Consider the following 11,753-nt stretch of genomic DNA (forward strand, 5'->3'; position numbering starts at 1 on the left):
TGGGGGAGATTTTGCAGATAATCCTTAGACAAGGTCACTTTTGGCATTTTTTTGAGTGAGTTGTTTTTGCAGCTCTCATGGTGCTGAAATAGACTGAGGAGCCCGTTGGAGGCCTGGGAATCGGGGCTGGATCTCTGCTGGAGCTGCTCACGGGGTCCTTGCCTGCGCAGGGGACGGGGCACGGTGTCACTTGGCCCTGCCATGGCTGCTCCTTTCTCATGGCTCCCCTCAAAGGCTGGCCCTGGATTTTCTAGACTAAACATTGGAGCTGTGTAATGGCCACGAGGGTCAGGGAGGACAAGGAGGACAAAAAGGGTTCAGACTGGGAGGATTTCCCTGGAACTTGTGCATGGGGCTGAAAATGTGCATGTCTGGTAGAGTCTTTAAAGTTGTATAATCTCTATAATGGAGCCTGCTCTTAATTAGGAGCTTGTTTTAGTATGAACATTTGCATTTTGAATTCTGCCTTCCAGCTCATGTAACTCAGAGCTGTGTATTTGCAGCAGTTCCCAGAATCCTAAGGGTTTTCCCCTTTTCCCCTCAAACCGCCATTTCTTATTGAGGGTTTCTAACACTTTTTTTAATATAAGGACAGTGGTTAATGGATTATTCCCTGCTTGGGTTCACTTCAGGCAGTTGTTTGCATGCACTCTTTTTTGTAATAACAAAATTAAAGGGTGTGTTAAAAAGACTTACAAGCAGCAGATGAAGCAATAAGCAAGCAAAGAGCATTTGTATGCAAATGCTCCAAGTGCTCTGTCATGTCCTGGGATCTGTTAGCCACCTCCATGCTTCCAAAACTCCATCCCCATCGGCTCTTTGTGCTGAGACTTCGTGCCAAAGCCTGGTGAGGAAAGTGGGTCTCCCACCACCCCTGGTGGGCTTCAGACTTGGGTATGAGAGAGGAAAGCAGGAAGTTACCAACCACTCTGATTTCACCAGGAGCTTCCCTGTATTAGGAAGGCTTTTCCTGTGTGCTGAATAAAACCAGCTCACAAGAGCCAGAGAATATCCCAGCTTTGGAAACTCTTGTGTTGTTGTCTGTACTGGCCACTGTCTTATCTATTGACCTTGAGAGCTGAAAGCACTGAGCCTGTTCTGCCTGCACGAGAGAGCCAGCAGCCACTGGAGCTAGAACTGGAAGGGATTAGCAGTTTTTGTAGCTTCTGGCAAAAAAAAAAGAGGACAGGAAGCACGTTGACCAGCATGTCAAAGCTCAGTTTCCTTGTGCACAGTATATGAATCTGTTGGGTTCACCATGAAGTTATCCCTTGAGTTTGCAGAGGAGGTGATTTCCATCCTTCTCCCCCATCCCTCGTGCCTGCAGTGTCTGGTGCTAAGCTATGAGAGCCCTGAGTAATCCCTCTGCTCCTCAGCTGAGACAGGCTGGAGAACTTCCAAACTCTGTCCCATCAGTGCTGTTACCTTTTATTACCAGGAATCACAAGGTGCTGTTGTGCTGGTGGGAATGAGTGAAATCTGTGTTGGTTTTATATGGCTTTTGAGTTGTTCAAATGACTCTAATAAGCTGCTTTGCATTATAGGACAGGCAGATTGGTATCTCAGGGGATCTCCTAAGTTTGGCTCTTTTTTCCTTGAGCTTGGTAATCAGGAAGGATAGTCCCTAATGGGAGGAGAGGGAGGGAAGGAACAAGGAGACATGTGGCATGTGCAACCTGGAAATCTTGTCTCTGAGCTTGACTTGAGTCCATCCAGGGAAGGAAGCTGATGCTAATGGCTCTGCATGAGATAACAAATTATACTGGAGCATGTGTTTTCTGTATTCATTACAATATGTCATGGGGGGTGGAGAAACAGGATGTATAGCGAGTGCTTATTTCTGGAGCCTCAGGAGAGCTTCCCAGATGTTGTAAAGAAGTAAGGGAGAGTTGGAGATAACAGAGAAGGACCTCCAGGGTGGGGACTGTAAAAGCTGATCCAGAATAGGAGTCATTGTGTTTTGCTCACAGTCACACCAGCTGGCTTCAAGTGGCAGGGGAGCTTTCCGGATAAGCTGTGGACTGTAGGAGCATAAGTAAGGAATTTGGTCCAAAAGGGTGAAACAAAAAAAAAAACCAACAAACAACTGAGGGATGCAATACACCCAGAAATAATGTTTTAAGCAAGCTCTCCTTAACAACAGCTGCTGGGTTGATTGTCCTAATGTGAGCCTTGGGTCTGGTGGGAAATGTGGTGATGCTCTGTTTGTTGATAGTTGTTGTTCTGTTGTCTTAACAGGACTTTTAAGGAAGCACTCTGGTGATCCCATTGCCATGTGTGTGCTGGAGGTAGTTCCGATCCACGTGCTTGGCTCTCAGGGGCTGCAGCAGGGACTGATGGGACTTGCTGCACGTGATCACTGTGTGCTCACAGCATATGGTTTTTAATGAATTATCCCATTCCAGTCCTTCCCCAAGGCTTTCCCAGGACTTTCCTTCTGTCCTGTATAGCCTTGCTGGAAGGATGGCACTGGGGTGGTGCAGTAAACCCCCTGACCCAATGTGGTTGCCTGTTGATGCTTCCTTTTGTTCTTATCACACCAATCATATTTTACTGTATTTTAATTTAATCTCTGCTAAAACCAGAGTTCAGGATCTGATGTCTGAGCATGTCACACTTTCATGTCCTAATCAAAGGGTATGTTTTTCTCTACACACACACAAACACACACTGCTGTAGAGAAAAAAACCCTACAAATTAAAAAAAAAAAGAAATTTTAGGTTTCCCCACTATTCCCTGTCATTTTGTGTATTTGCAAGAATCCAGCTGCTGCTGCTCTTACTAGGTAAAGAAAGCCCAGAACATCTGGCTTCCTTGTGAGTAATACTGTGGTTTAGTTGTCCTGAATTCAGTGTGAATAAACTCCAGTTAGTTGGTTATTCCCAAAAAACCATAACCTTTTGAGATAAGAAGTTGGAGCCCCATTTCCTGCTGTCGCTGATCTGTTCCCATGTCCTTGCCTTTCTCACAACGGGATTTTCGGGAGTGAGTGGTGCCTTAGCAAAGCCCTTCTTGGCACAAACTTCTCGGATGCATCAGCCCTGCGTGGAGTTTGTGCAGTGGGAAGTGCCTGTGACTTGTATCAGCTCCTCATGCTGGGGGTGAAAGCGGGAGCTTTGCAACATCCACGCTCATTGATGGATTTGCTCAGTCAGTCAAACAGGTTGGGGGGGGCCACAACCTCTCCAGAGTCCCAGAGGAAGTCAGTGCTCACTCTTCCTCTGCTCCGGGGAAAGCAAAGATAATCTGTAAGGATATATTTTGACGGCTTCAGCAAAATACTTGAAAATGGCAGAATTTTATCCCGACTGTCATCACTTCTTGCGTCTGTTGGAGTGAAGTGGGTGGATGAGGAGACTAAATCAGCAGAGAGCTGTGAAGGCTGCGATGATGGGCAGTGCAGCTGACAGATAATGGGGTGATATCATCCATTTCCTGGAAAATGAGATGTTTCTGGCCAAAGGATTCCAGACCCAGAGTGCTTAAGTGATCTGGAGAGTTCCTGGAATATTTTAAACACGTATTTCAGTAGTCTAGGTGTAATGTGATTAAGGATGAGTAACAGCGAGATATGACTCAAATTGAAGATTTCTGGTAACTCCTCTGTAGGCCACAGTAAGAATTACAGGAGAGGAAAGAGAGGGAGGCTGAGAGAGATGGCCAAGATGTGGGAAGAATTTAAGTCGTTTAACCTTTGTCACTTTGGGACTGAAGAGCTCTAAACAAGAATTAGATTTTTATTTTTTTTTCCCACTCTATAGGAAGACTCATGAACTGGAAGTATTGAAACAACTAAAAGTGCCATGAGAGAGGGGAAGGTTAAGAGGCAGCAGACAGTTTGCATGTCCAACAGGTGGCTTGGAAGACTGAGCTTTTGGGAAGGATGACTTCTGCATTTTGCATAGTGGGGAAGATGATTTCTGGTTACTTGTTTCAGTTCCCTCCTGTGGAGTCTGATGTCTACAGTCAGTCATAACACATGGACAGATTCCTTGTGAGAGAGGCTGGAAAGCAGCAAGAGGCTTTCTGGGTGTTATGGGCAACTCAAGACCAAGAGGGATTTTACTTGCCAGCTGTTCAGTTTTAAACTTTTAAAATTAAGTAAAAACTGGACAAGAAATTTGGACATTATTTCGCTGTGGTAAATTAAGGAAATTGCAAACCAAGGTTTAATACCTTGGGAGGAGAGGGTGGAGGAACTGCTCCAGACTGAGATAAGGATGCTCATGAGCAGACACACCTGAACCACTCTTGCTGAAGCAGGTAATCCCATAAGGGCAAGCTGGTTTGAGCTCCTCTGCTACAGAAACTAAGAAAAAATTAGAATTATAGAGGCAAAAAAGAATACACAATGTCAACATAAATGAACCTTAGTAACATCCAACAACTTTCCATCAAAATCCTCAGGACCACAAAAATAAACCAGGGCTGTACATGCTTCATCCAGCTTCTGAAATCAAGGTGCTGGGGTGTTAAGATAGGCCCACCTGTCTAGGCTGCTCTCAGGTAATTGTGTTTGGGAGGATCTTTAAAAGACAAACACAAGCTCCCCCACACCCTGTGATGTGTCTCATGCTCACAGCAGTCTGTGCTCAGCATGTCTGGCAAACAGGAGCTGGTCTTTTCTCATTCTTGAAAGATCAGCTGATCAACAGTAAGTGTCTAATTATCCTGATATGGGCTGGTTTGACTTGGTGTTTACAGGTTGTCTCCTCAGAGGAGGTACGGGAGGTGTGGGTGGGGGGGTGGTCAGGGAGGATGGAGAGATGATTGGGACTAAATACAAGCCATATTCTGTTTTCTGGGAAATTAATACCTTTATGAAAGTGAAACCCCGTGATCCATATTGAGGGGCTTCTAAATATCAAAGCATATCAGTTCCGAAGGATGGGGAGCTGCACACAGGAGAATTCCAGTGGTGTAGTGGGCATGAGACCCCAGCTTGGCTGGGAATGGCAAGTACATGTAACACATTCTGCTTCTGCTTTTTTTATGGAATTATCTGGGTGCTGCAGGTGCGAAGGAAAAAGATCCCTCTAAAACTTTTCAACCCTTCCTTTTGAAGCAGCGGCTGTTTGTCAGTCTGAGGAGTTGCCTGGCAGATGGAACCACCTGGCCCCCTCCAACCTCGTGTGCGTCATCCCCATTATCACTGAATTAGCTGTGTTGTCGTGTGGGATCTCAGAAAATGTGGTTTGCCTTTACTTGGATCCAGAAATATGGGATGACGTGATGTTCCCGTTACACAAGGTGGAGGCAGGAGTGACGATGGAGCAGAGCAACGCTCTGAGGAGGAGCGAGGAGACGTGGCAAAAACCTTGGAGAAAGTCAAGGTAAATAATGCTCCCGTTGCCCTGGAACAGGCAGCAGGTAGGAAACAAGGCTGGAATCATACAGTGGAAGTATAAATATGTTCTGGGAGCTGTAGATGAGCAGGCCCTGCCGTGTGGTGGCTCCATGAAGAGCACAACTGCTGGCCATGGGATGTCATGGCGGGGCTGGTGGCTTCTGGCAGCTCCAAAGTGTAGCAAGGCTGGACCTTGATTTTTATGAGCTCAAAATAAGTCTTTTGCAAAACTCTAAAGCTGTAATCCTTCAGGTCAGGCAATGGCTTAGCGCAGTTTAATGACCTTGTAATGGGACAAAAATACCTGAACTATTTTTTTTTAAACTCTCTTTTGCAAAACAGTGAGGGGCTGTACAGGGCATTTAAATTCCAGGAGAGCACCTTTGGAAACAATCCATGTTGCTTTCTGAACTACTGTTAGGTAGAAAGCCAAGACCAGACCACCTGATTGTGGGGCTAATGGTTTTTAAAATAGGGCTCTTTTGAATTCTTTCACACTATTGAAAAAAATGGAAGAAAACGTGTCAAGTGAGTCAGTCTGCAGATTTCAGACTGCAAGGACATGTAATAGCAAAATACTGGTGGAAAAGCCACATCTTGTAAGGGCACTCCTTGTTCTTGTAAATTGAATAATAAACAAAAGTGGGTCTAGAAGAGGCAGCAGCCCCTTTTGTGCTGCTCAGGGCAACACAGAGACTGAGTCTCCCAAGAGCCTTGGAAAATCTACAGCAGTTTGTACATTTTCCCATTGGAAGGGAGGTGGGAGGTGATTGTAGGAGTAAGAGGCCCCTGAGCTTTCTGGTCCCAGGCTCCATCTGCAGTGGGCTGGGATCAAGCTCAGGGGACATGGACATCCTGTTCTCTTCCCAGAAGCTCCTTCCTCAATAATTTCTCTTTTTCATTCATAGTAGACCCATCTCCCTTTGGCAATAACTACTGGCTGTTACTTACAGGAAAACAAGGAGAGGGCAGGTATCCCCCTCTCTGCTGCCTTCTTGGAATGGCTCTTGCTGGGCTGTTGCACCTCCATCCCAGTGCTTTACCAGCCCTCACTGCAGCATCACCCACTGCTTCCACTGCTCCTTGCAAATCCCCTAATCATGTGGGATTTGAAACATCCCATGACAATGAGTTTCACAATCAAATGACTGTTGTACATGAAAAGATACTTTCCTTTTCTGACTGATTCTTTTGTTGGTTTTCCCCTAATTTTTTGATGTTTTCAGAAAAAAGTGAATTGTTTTTTCTCTTCAGCTTTTCCATTCGGTTCATCTTCATGGTTCACCTCCAGTTGTCATTAATATACATTTTTCTTGGTATACAGCCTGTTTTTATCACTTCTCTGGTTTTATTACGAACTCCTGAGATGTCGGGAAGGGCAATTCTAGAGCTGAATGTCATGCTTGGGGCGTGGGTGAGCTGTGGATTTTCAAAGCAGAGGAGCATCACTTATTTTGCTGGATTCTCTGTTCTCTCTGCAGTTGTGCCAGCTGTTGAACATTGTGCCAGTGTTTTTAAAGTAATGGCAAGACTTCTTGGTGGCAATAGCTGACTCAATGGCCACTGCTGTCTGTGTGGCATCAGTCATGGTTTTCTCCTTGTGTGTTACTCTGTGTTACCATTGTGGTTCAAAGGCAGATGGAATTCACAGTATTATTTTCACAGAATCACACAACCATTTAGGTTGGAAAAGGCCTTCAAGATCATCACATCCACCCATTGACCCAGCACTGCCAAGGCCACCACTAATCCATGTCCCAAGGGCCACATCCATATGGCTTTTAAATCCCTCCAGGGATGGGGACTCCACCACTGCCCTGGGCTGCCTGTTCTTGCAACACTTCACAGTAGGTTCCTGTTTTAAATACCCTGAGGGATTTTGCACTGTTGGTAAGATTAATTGCCTTTGTGTTCACTTTTATGAGCCAGTTATGAATGTGGACCATCCACAGTGTTCCATCCTCAGTGGCTGAGGATGGAAAAGGCCAAGACTTGAGCTTTTCTCACAGCTTGGTAAGGGCACATTGATACTAAAGGAATGGGCTTCCAAATTAAGAGCAATCAGTGGAGCAGGGGCTTCAACCTCTGAGCAAGCAAATAAAGGAGGGAACTGGAGATAAAGGAGGTGTTTTCAGCCAGAAAAAAGTGCTCAGCTCTTGGGGAAATGGACAGAAACAGGACTCCCCAGAAGTGGCTTAAGTTGCTATTTTGGGAGCTGGCTGCATTCAGGTGAGCAATGGACTTGCTTGGATGGAAAGCACAGAAGACCTGCAGGAATTTCCCTGGATCCACAAGCAGCTACTGGGAACGAGCTCTTGTGGTGAGGAATATGCCTGGCTCTTTGTGTTTGCTTTTCCCTCTGTCAGATACAGTCAACCACTAAAGTTGCAAGGCTGAGATATTTTCTGGACTCCGGGAGCTCCATCTGCTCCTTCAAGCACTGCTGCTGCTGTTCCAGTGGGGTGGTTTGTTTTGATTCAGTTAAAGTTTAATGGGTTTGGGTGGTTTCATCTCGAACTCTGAACCTCGCAGTTCAGCAGCTCCAGCAGGGCAGGACCTCTTCTAAACCTCTACAGGGAAATTCATGCAGACAGAAGCAGTTCCTCATAAACAAACACAATGTACACTGGGGTAGAATTTCATCTTTTGAGATGTAAACAAGAAAAGTACATGTAACAAGGAGTGAAGGTTGGAATGTAAGTGCCTGGATGTCCTGTCCACTCTGGATAACCACTTGAGCTGATAGTGGTCGACAAGAGTGTATGTCAAAGAAGCCTTAAAAACAAAGTGAAGGAACAACTGATCCATCTTTGTTTCAGATAAACATTCTAATGGGAATATTTGTGTGATTTAAGAAGTTTGAAAGTCAGAACTTAAGGGATGAAGAAGTCTCAAAAGACAAAGTAATCATCATATTCCAGCTCCTAGCAGTAAGGATGAGACCAATAGCTGGAAGGTTCAGCAGACAGAAGACTTCTGGACTTTATATTGGAAAGGAAACAGACTGAGGCTTGCACATCTTGAATTTTCCACTAACTGGAGGATGTTCCCCTTGCACATGAGCTTGTGGGGTATTGCCTTGTGCCTGCAGGAGGGGTGCTCTGACACAGGCAGAGCTGAATCAGCTGCTTAAACTTCGATTTGGTTTCCCTTTCTGCTAAGCTTTAGTCTCGTTACCTGAGAGATGCTTCTGTTCTCTAGCTACAAGATTCATTTATTATCTTTAATTTTAGGTTGCCCAGAGAAGCTGTGCTTGTCCCATCCCTGGACATTGGGGCTCTGGGAAGTTGGATGGGGCTTTGAGCAACCTGATCTAGTGGAAGGTGTCCCTGCCCGTGGCAGTGGGATTGGGAACAAGGTGATCTCTAAGGTTCCTTCCCACCCAAACTGTTGTGTGATTCTGTGATTCCTTGTTTGTATCAGTTGGGAATGCCAGTACTGCCACTGTGCTGCAGAGGAAATGAAATACATCCAAAACCAGCAGCCTCTTTAAGTGTTTGGTTTGAAAATACAACACAGGATGCAGTTTTTACCCAGGGCAGCTGCGTTTGGCTTCGTTCTCAAATGCGTGCAGCGCGACGGGAGCTGCTCCGGAGCTTCACAGGGAGAATGGGTCTGATGTTCGTGTTCCTTTTACTGTCACAGGCATTATTTCCACATTTTACAAGGCATGATCTATGCCTCGTTAAGAGATTTAAAAAAGCATTATTCCAGGAAGTTAAATTACTGAATTTCTTCATTTTCCACCCCTCCCTTTCCGCGAGGGACATTCCACAGCACCGAGTTACGCGTCACCTCTGCACGTCGTGTTTGTAAACACTGCACATTTCCCCGCTTCCCTTGGCCAGTGTTTCCTCCCCAGAATGGGCTGTCTGAAACCAGCTTTTGCAGGGAGCACCAATCTGGGTTTTCTGTTTTCCTTATGGTGGGTCTTTGTGCCATCTAAACCTTCATTCTGCTGTTCTATTTCTCCATCTAAAAGTGCTGCCAGATTTCCTTGCCTGCACGAAGTTTCTGCTTTCACTTGTGGGACTTCATCCTTGCTGTTACCCTGTGCAGCTGCTTCTGTTCTATAAAGTGATTTGTTGCTGTGTCATCCTGCTCAGGACACCACCCCTACCCTTACCTTTCTCACTTGCTTCTCTTAGAAACATTAAAGCTCATTAACGAGCTCTGTCTTGGCATTAGGGTTTTTTTGTTACTGCTACTGCACTTAGAAAGTTAGTTGGAGGCTTTCTATTTATCAAGGTGTTCTGGCTCTTTTGAGGTTGGCACTTCCCTTTGCTTTCTCCATGAGAAGAGCACTGAAACTCTCGTGGAAGCAGAGTTACATCACACACCAGGTTACTTAAACAGTGTCTATTATCTACTCCACTGTGTAACAGAGGAAAAATCATGTCATTATTCCCTCTAGGTATTAAACCCCAGCTCAGCTCAAAGGGGAACTATTTGGAAAGCAAACAGCTCCCTTTCTAGTATCATCAGTGGGTGCTTTTTCAATATCCTGTATCATTTAGGACTGAAAGCACCTGTCTTCTCAAGCAGATACAGGAGGCACTGAGGCATGACCAGCTGAAACCCGGGCACTGGAATGTCCTCCTGCTGAGTTGTTTCCTCAGCCATAATCAACAATCACTGTTTATCTGCAATCTGACTTCATACTGCATTTTGTGGCAGTCTGGTGAGACTGAAAACTTGCTTTTTACCCAGTAGCAATGTCTGTGCATGGAAACCATAAATGTCACATCTCTGCTCCCAAATCTCTCTCTAACACCTATAAGAGAAGAAAAAGGGCTTGACACAAATCAGCACGGGCTCTATTTCAGTGTAAAAGTTGGGAAAAGAATATGAAACATGAGCTGATTAGCTGGGTCTCAAGTACTTGAAGTATCCAGTGATTCCCTGCACAATAGTTCCACATGATATTAGCCTGACAGGGCCAACCTTGGTGACAGCCAAGGGGCCATACATTGCTTGAAATAATTAAGCAGAAATATCTCACACATGGCTTCTCCCTGAGAATGTGGCCTTATCAGGTTTCAATTTTATTTTGTTTTTGTTCTGCATTATGGCTTGTTCTTCCCTGCTTGAGGTTGGTTGTGGGGGTTGTGGCAGGGGAAGCTGAAAGGGGGGGGAGAGAGCAGAGTACACTTTGTTTATTTTGGAAAAATACGTATGATTTGCAGATGAAAAACTACTGTGATACATTTTTGTTACCATTTCTGATTGTAGCTCTAAATGATGGTTATGTTAATAATGGATGTGATGTTGTGTGCTCAAGTGTTGAGACATTTCAGTGATTGGTATTCTAGAAAGTCCTTTGTTTTTAGGAGCAAACTTATGTTGCTGCATAAACTGAAAAGTATTGTTATCTCTTGAAATTATCAGAATTGGCTTAAATAAGCAGGTAACTTTTGGGGAATGGTGGTCAGCAGTGAGGGGAATAGCTTTGTGTCTTGTTTCTGGTCTAAAGCCACTGGGGATGTTGATGGAAGCCATGAAACAATGAGCCAGGGCAGCAAAGCCTTAGGAACACCCAGGTATTTTTGTTTCAGTTTAAAAATAAGTAAAAAAGCAATATTCTTAAAATAATAGAATGACTGTCTGTGCCAACTGAGGGCAGCCTTTCCCAAAGGAGATACCTCCTCCCATTAGCAGCAAGGATGGATTAGCTGGATGATGGATGGAAGAGGATCCTTTTCGAATCTTGGTTTGGAGCGTGAAAAAAACCCACAAATTTTTGTTTATTTTGAGGATTGGAAAAATGAATTTGTTTCTTAGGTGTCCATTCAAAGTCTTGTTTGCATAACTTTGCAGAAGGTTGAGTTTGCAAGAAGCAGATGGTGACTTCAGTCCCTCAGGTGGTGTTTTGTGAGCAGTTCAAGTTGACAAAGTGGAGGTGCTGGCACTAAAATCTACACACCCACGTGGTCATCAGAGGGATGGTGGGCACTAGGCTTGGTTTTCTTGGAGTAACTGTGCAAGTGCTGGTGCTGGCTGGAAGAAGGGAGGATGTGACAGCAGACAAGGCAAGCTTAAAGTGAACGTGGGGCTCCAGTTGTAGTGCCAGTGAAAGCCACAACCTGCTGGGCTGTGTCATTGAAAGAAAAGAGACACTTTTCTGGCTGTTTGTAGATTTATTTAAAGGGCTGTTCAGTTGCAGAACCACCAGTGCTGGGGTCTGGTGGTGCCACCTTTTGAAAGCAAGCTCAGAGCTCCAGCTCCTTGGAAGGGTGTCTTTTTGGACACAGCTCAACGTGTGGATAACCACTGCTAGATAACCCTGGTAATGCTTTAAGGTCTCTGTGGGACAATCCAAGCCTCTCTGTGGTGTGAGGGCACATTCAAAGGCACAGAAGTCTTCAGAAGAAGCTGTAGAAACATCAGGAAAGAAGTAATGAGGATT

The sequence above is a fragment of the Neopelma chrysocephalum genome, unplaced genomic scaffold, assembly GCF_003984885.1.
Source record: "Neopelma chrysocephalum unplaced genomic scaffold, ASM398488v2 Primary Assembly neopelma1_75, whole genome shotgun sequence".
Taxonomy (NCBI): Eukaryota; Metazoa; Chordata; class Aves; order Passeriformes; family Pipridae; genus Neopelma; species Neopelma chrysocephalum.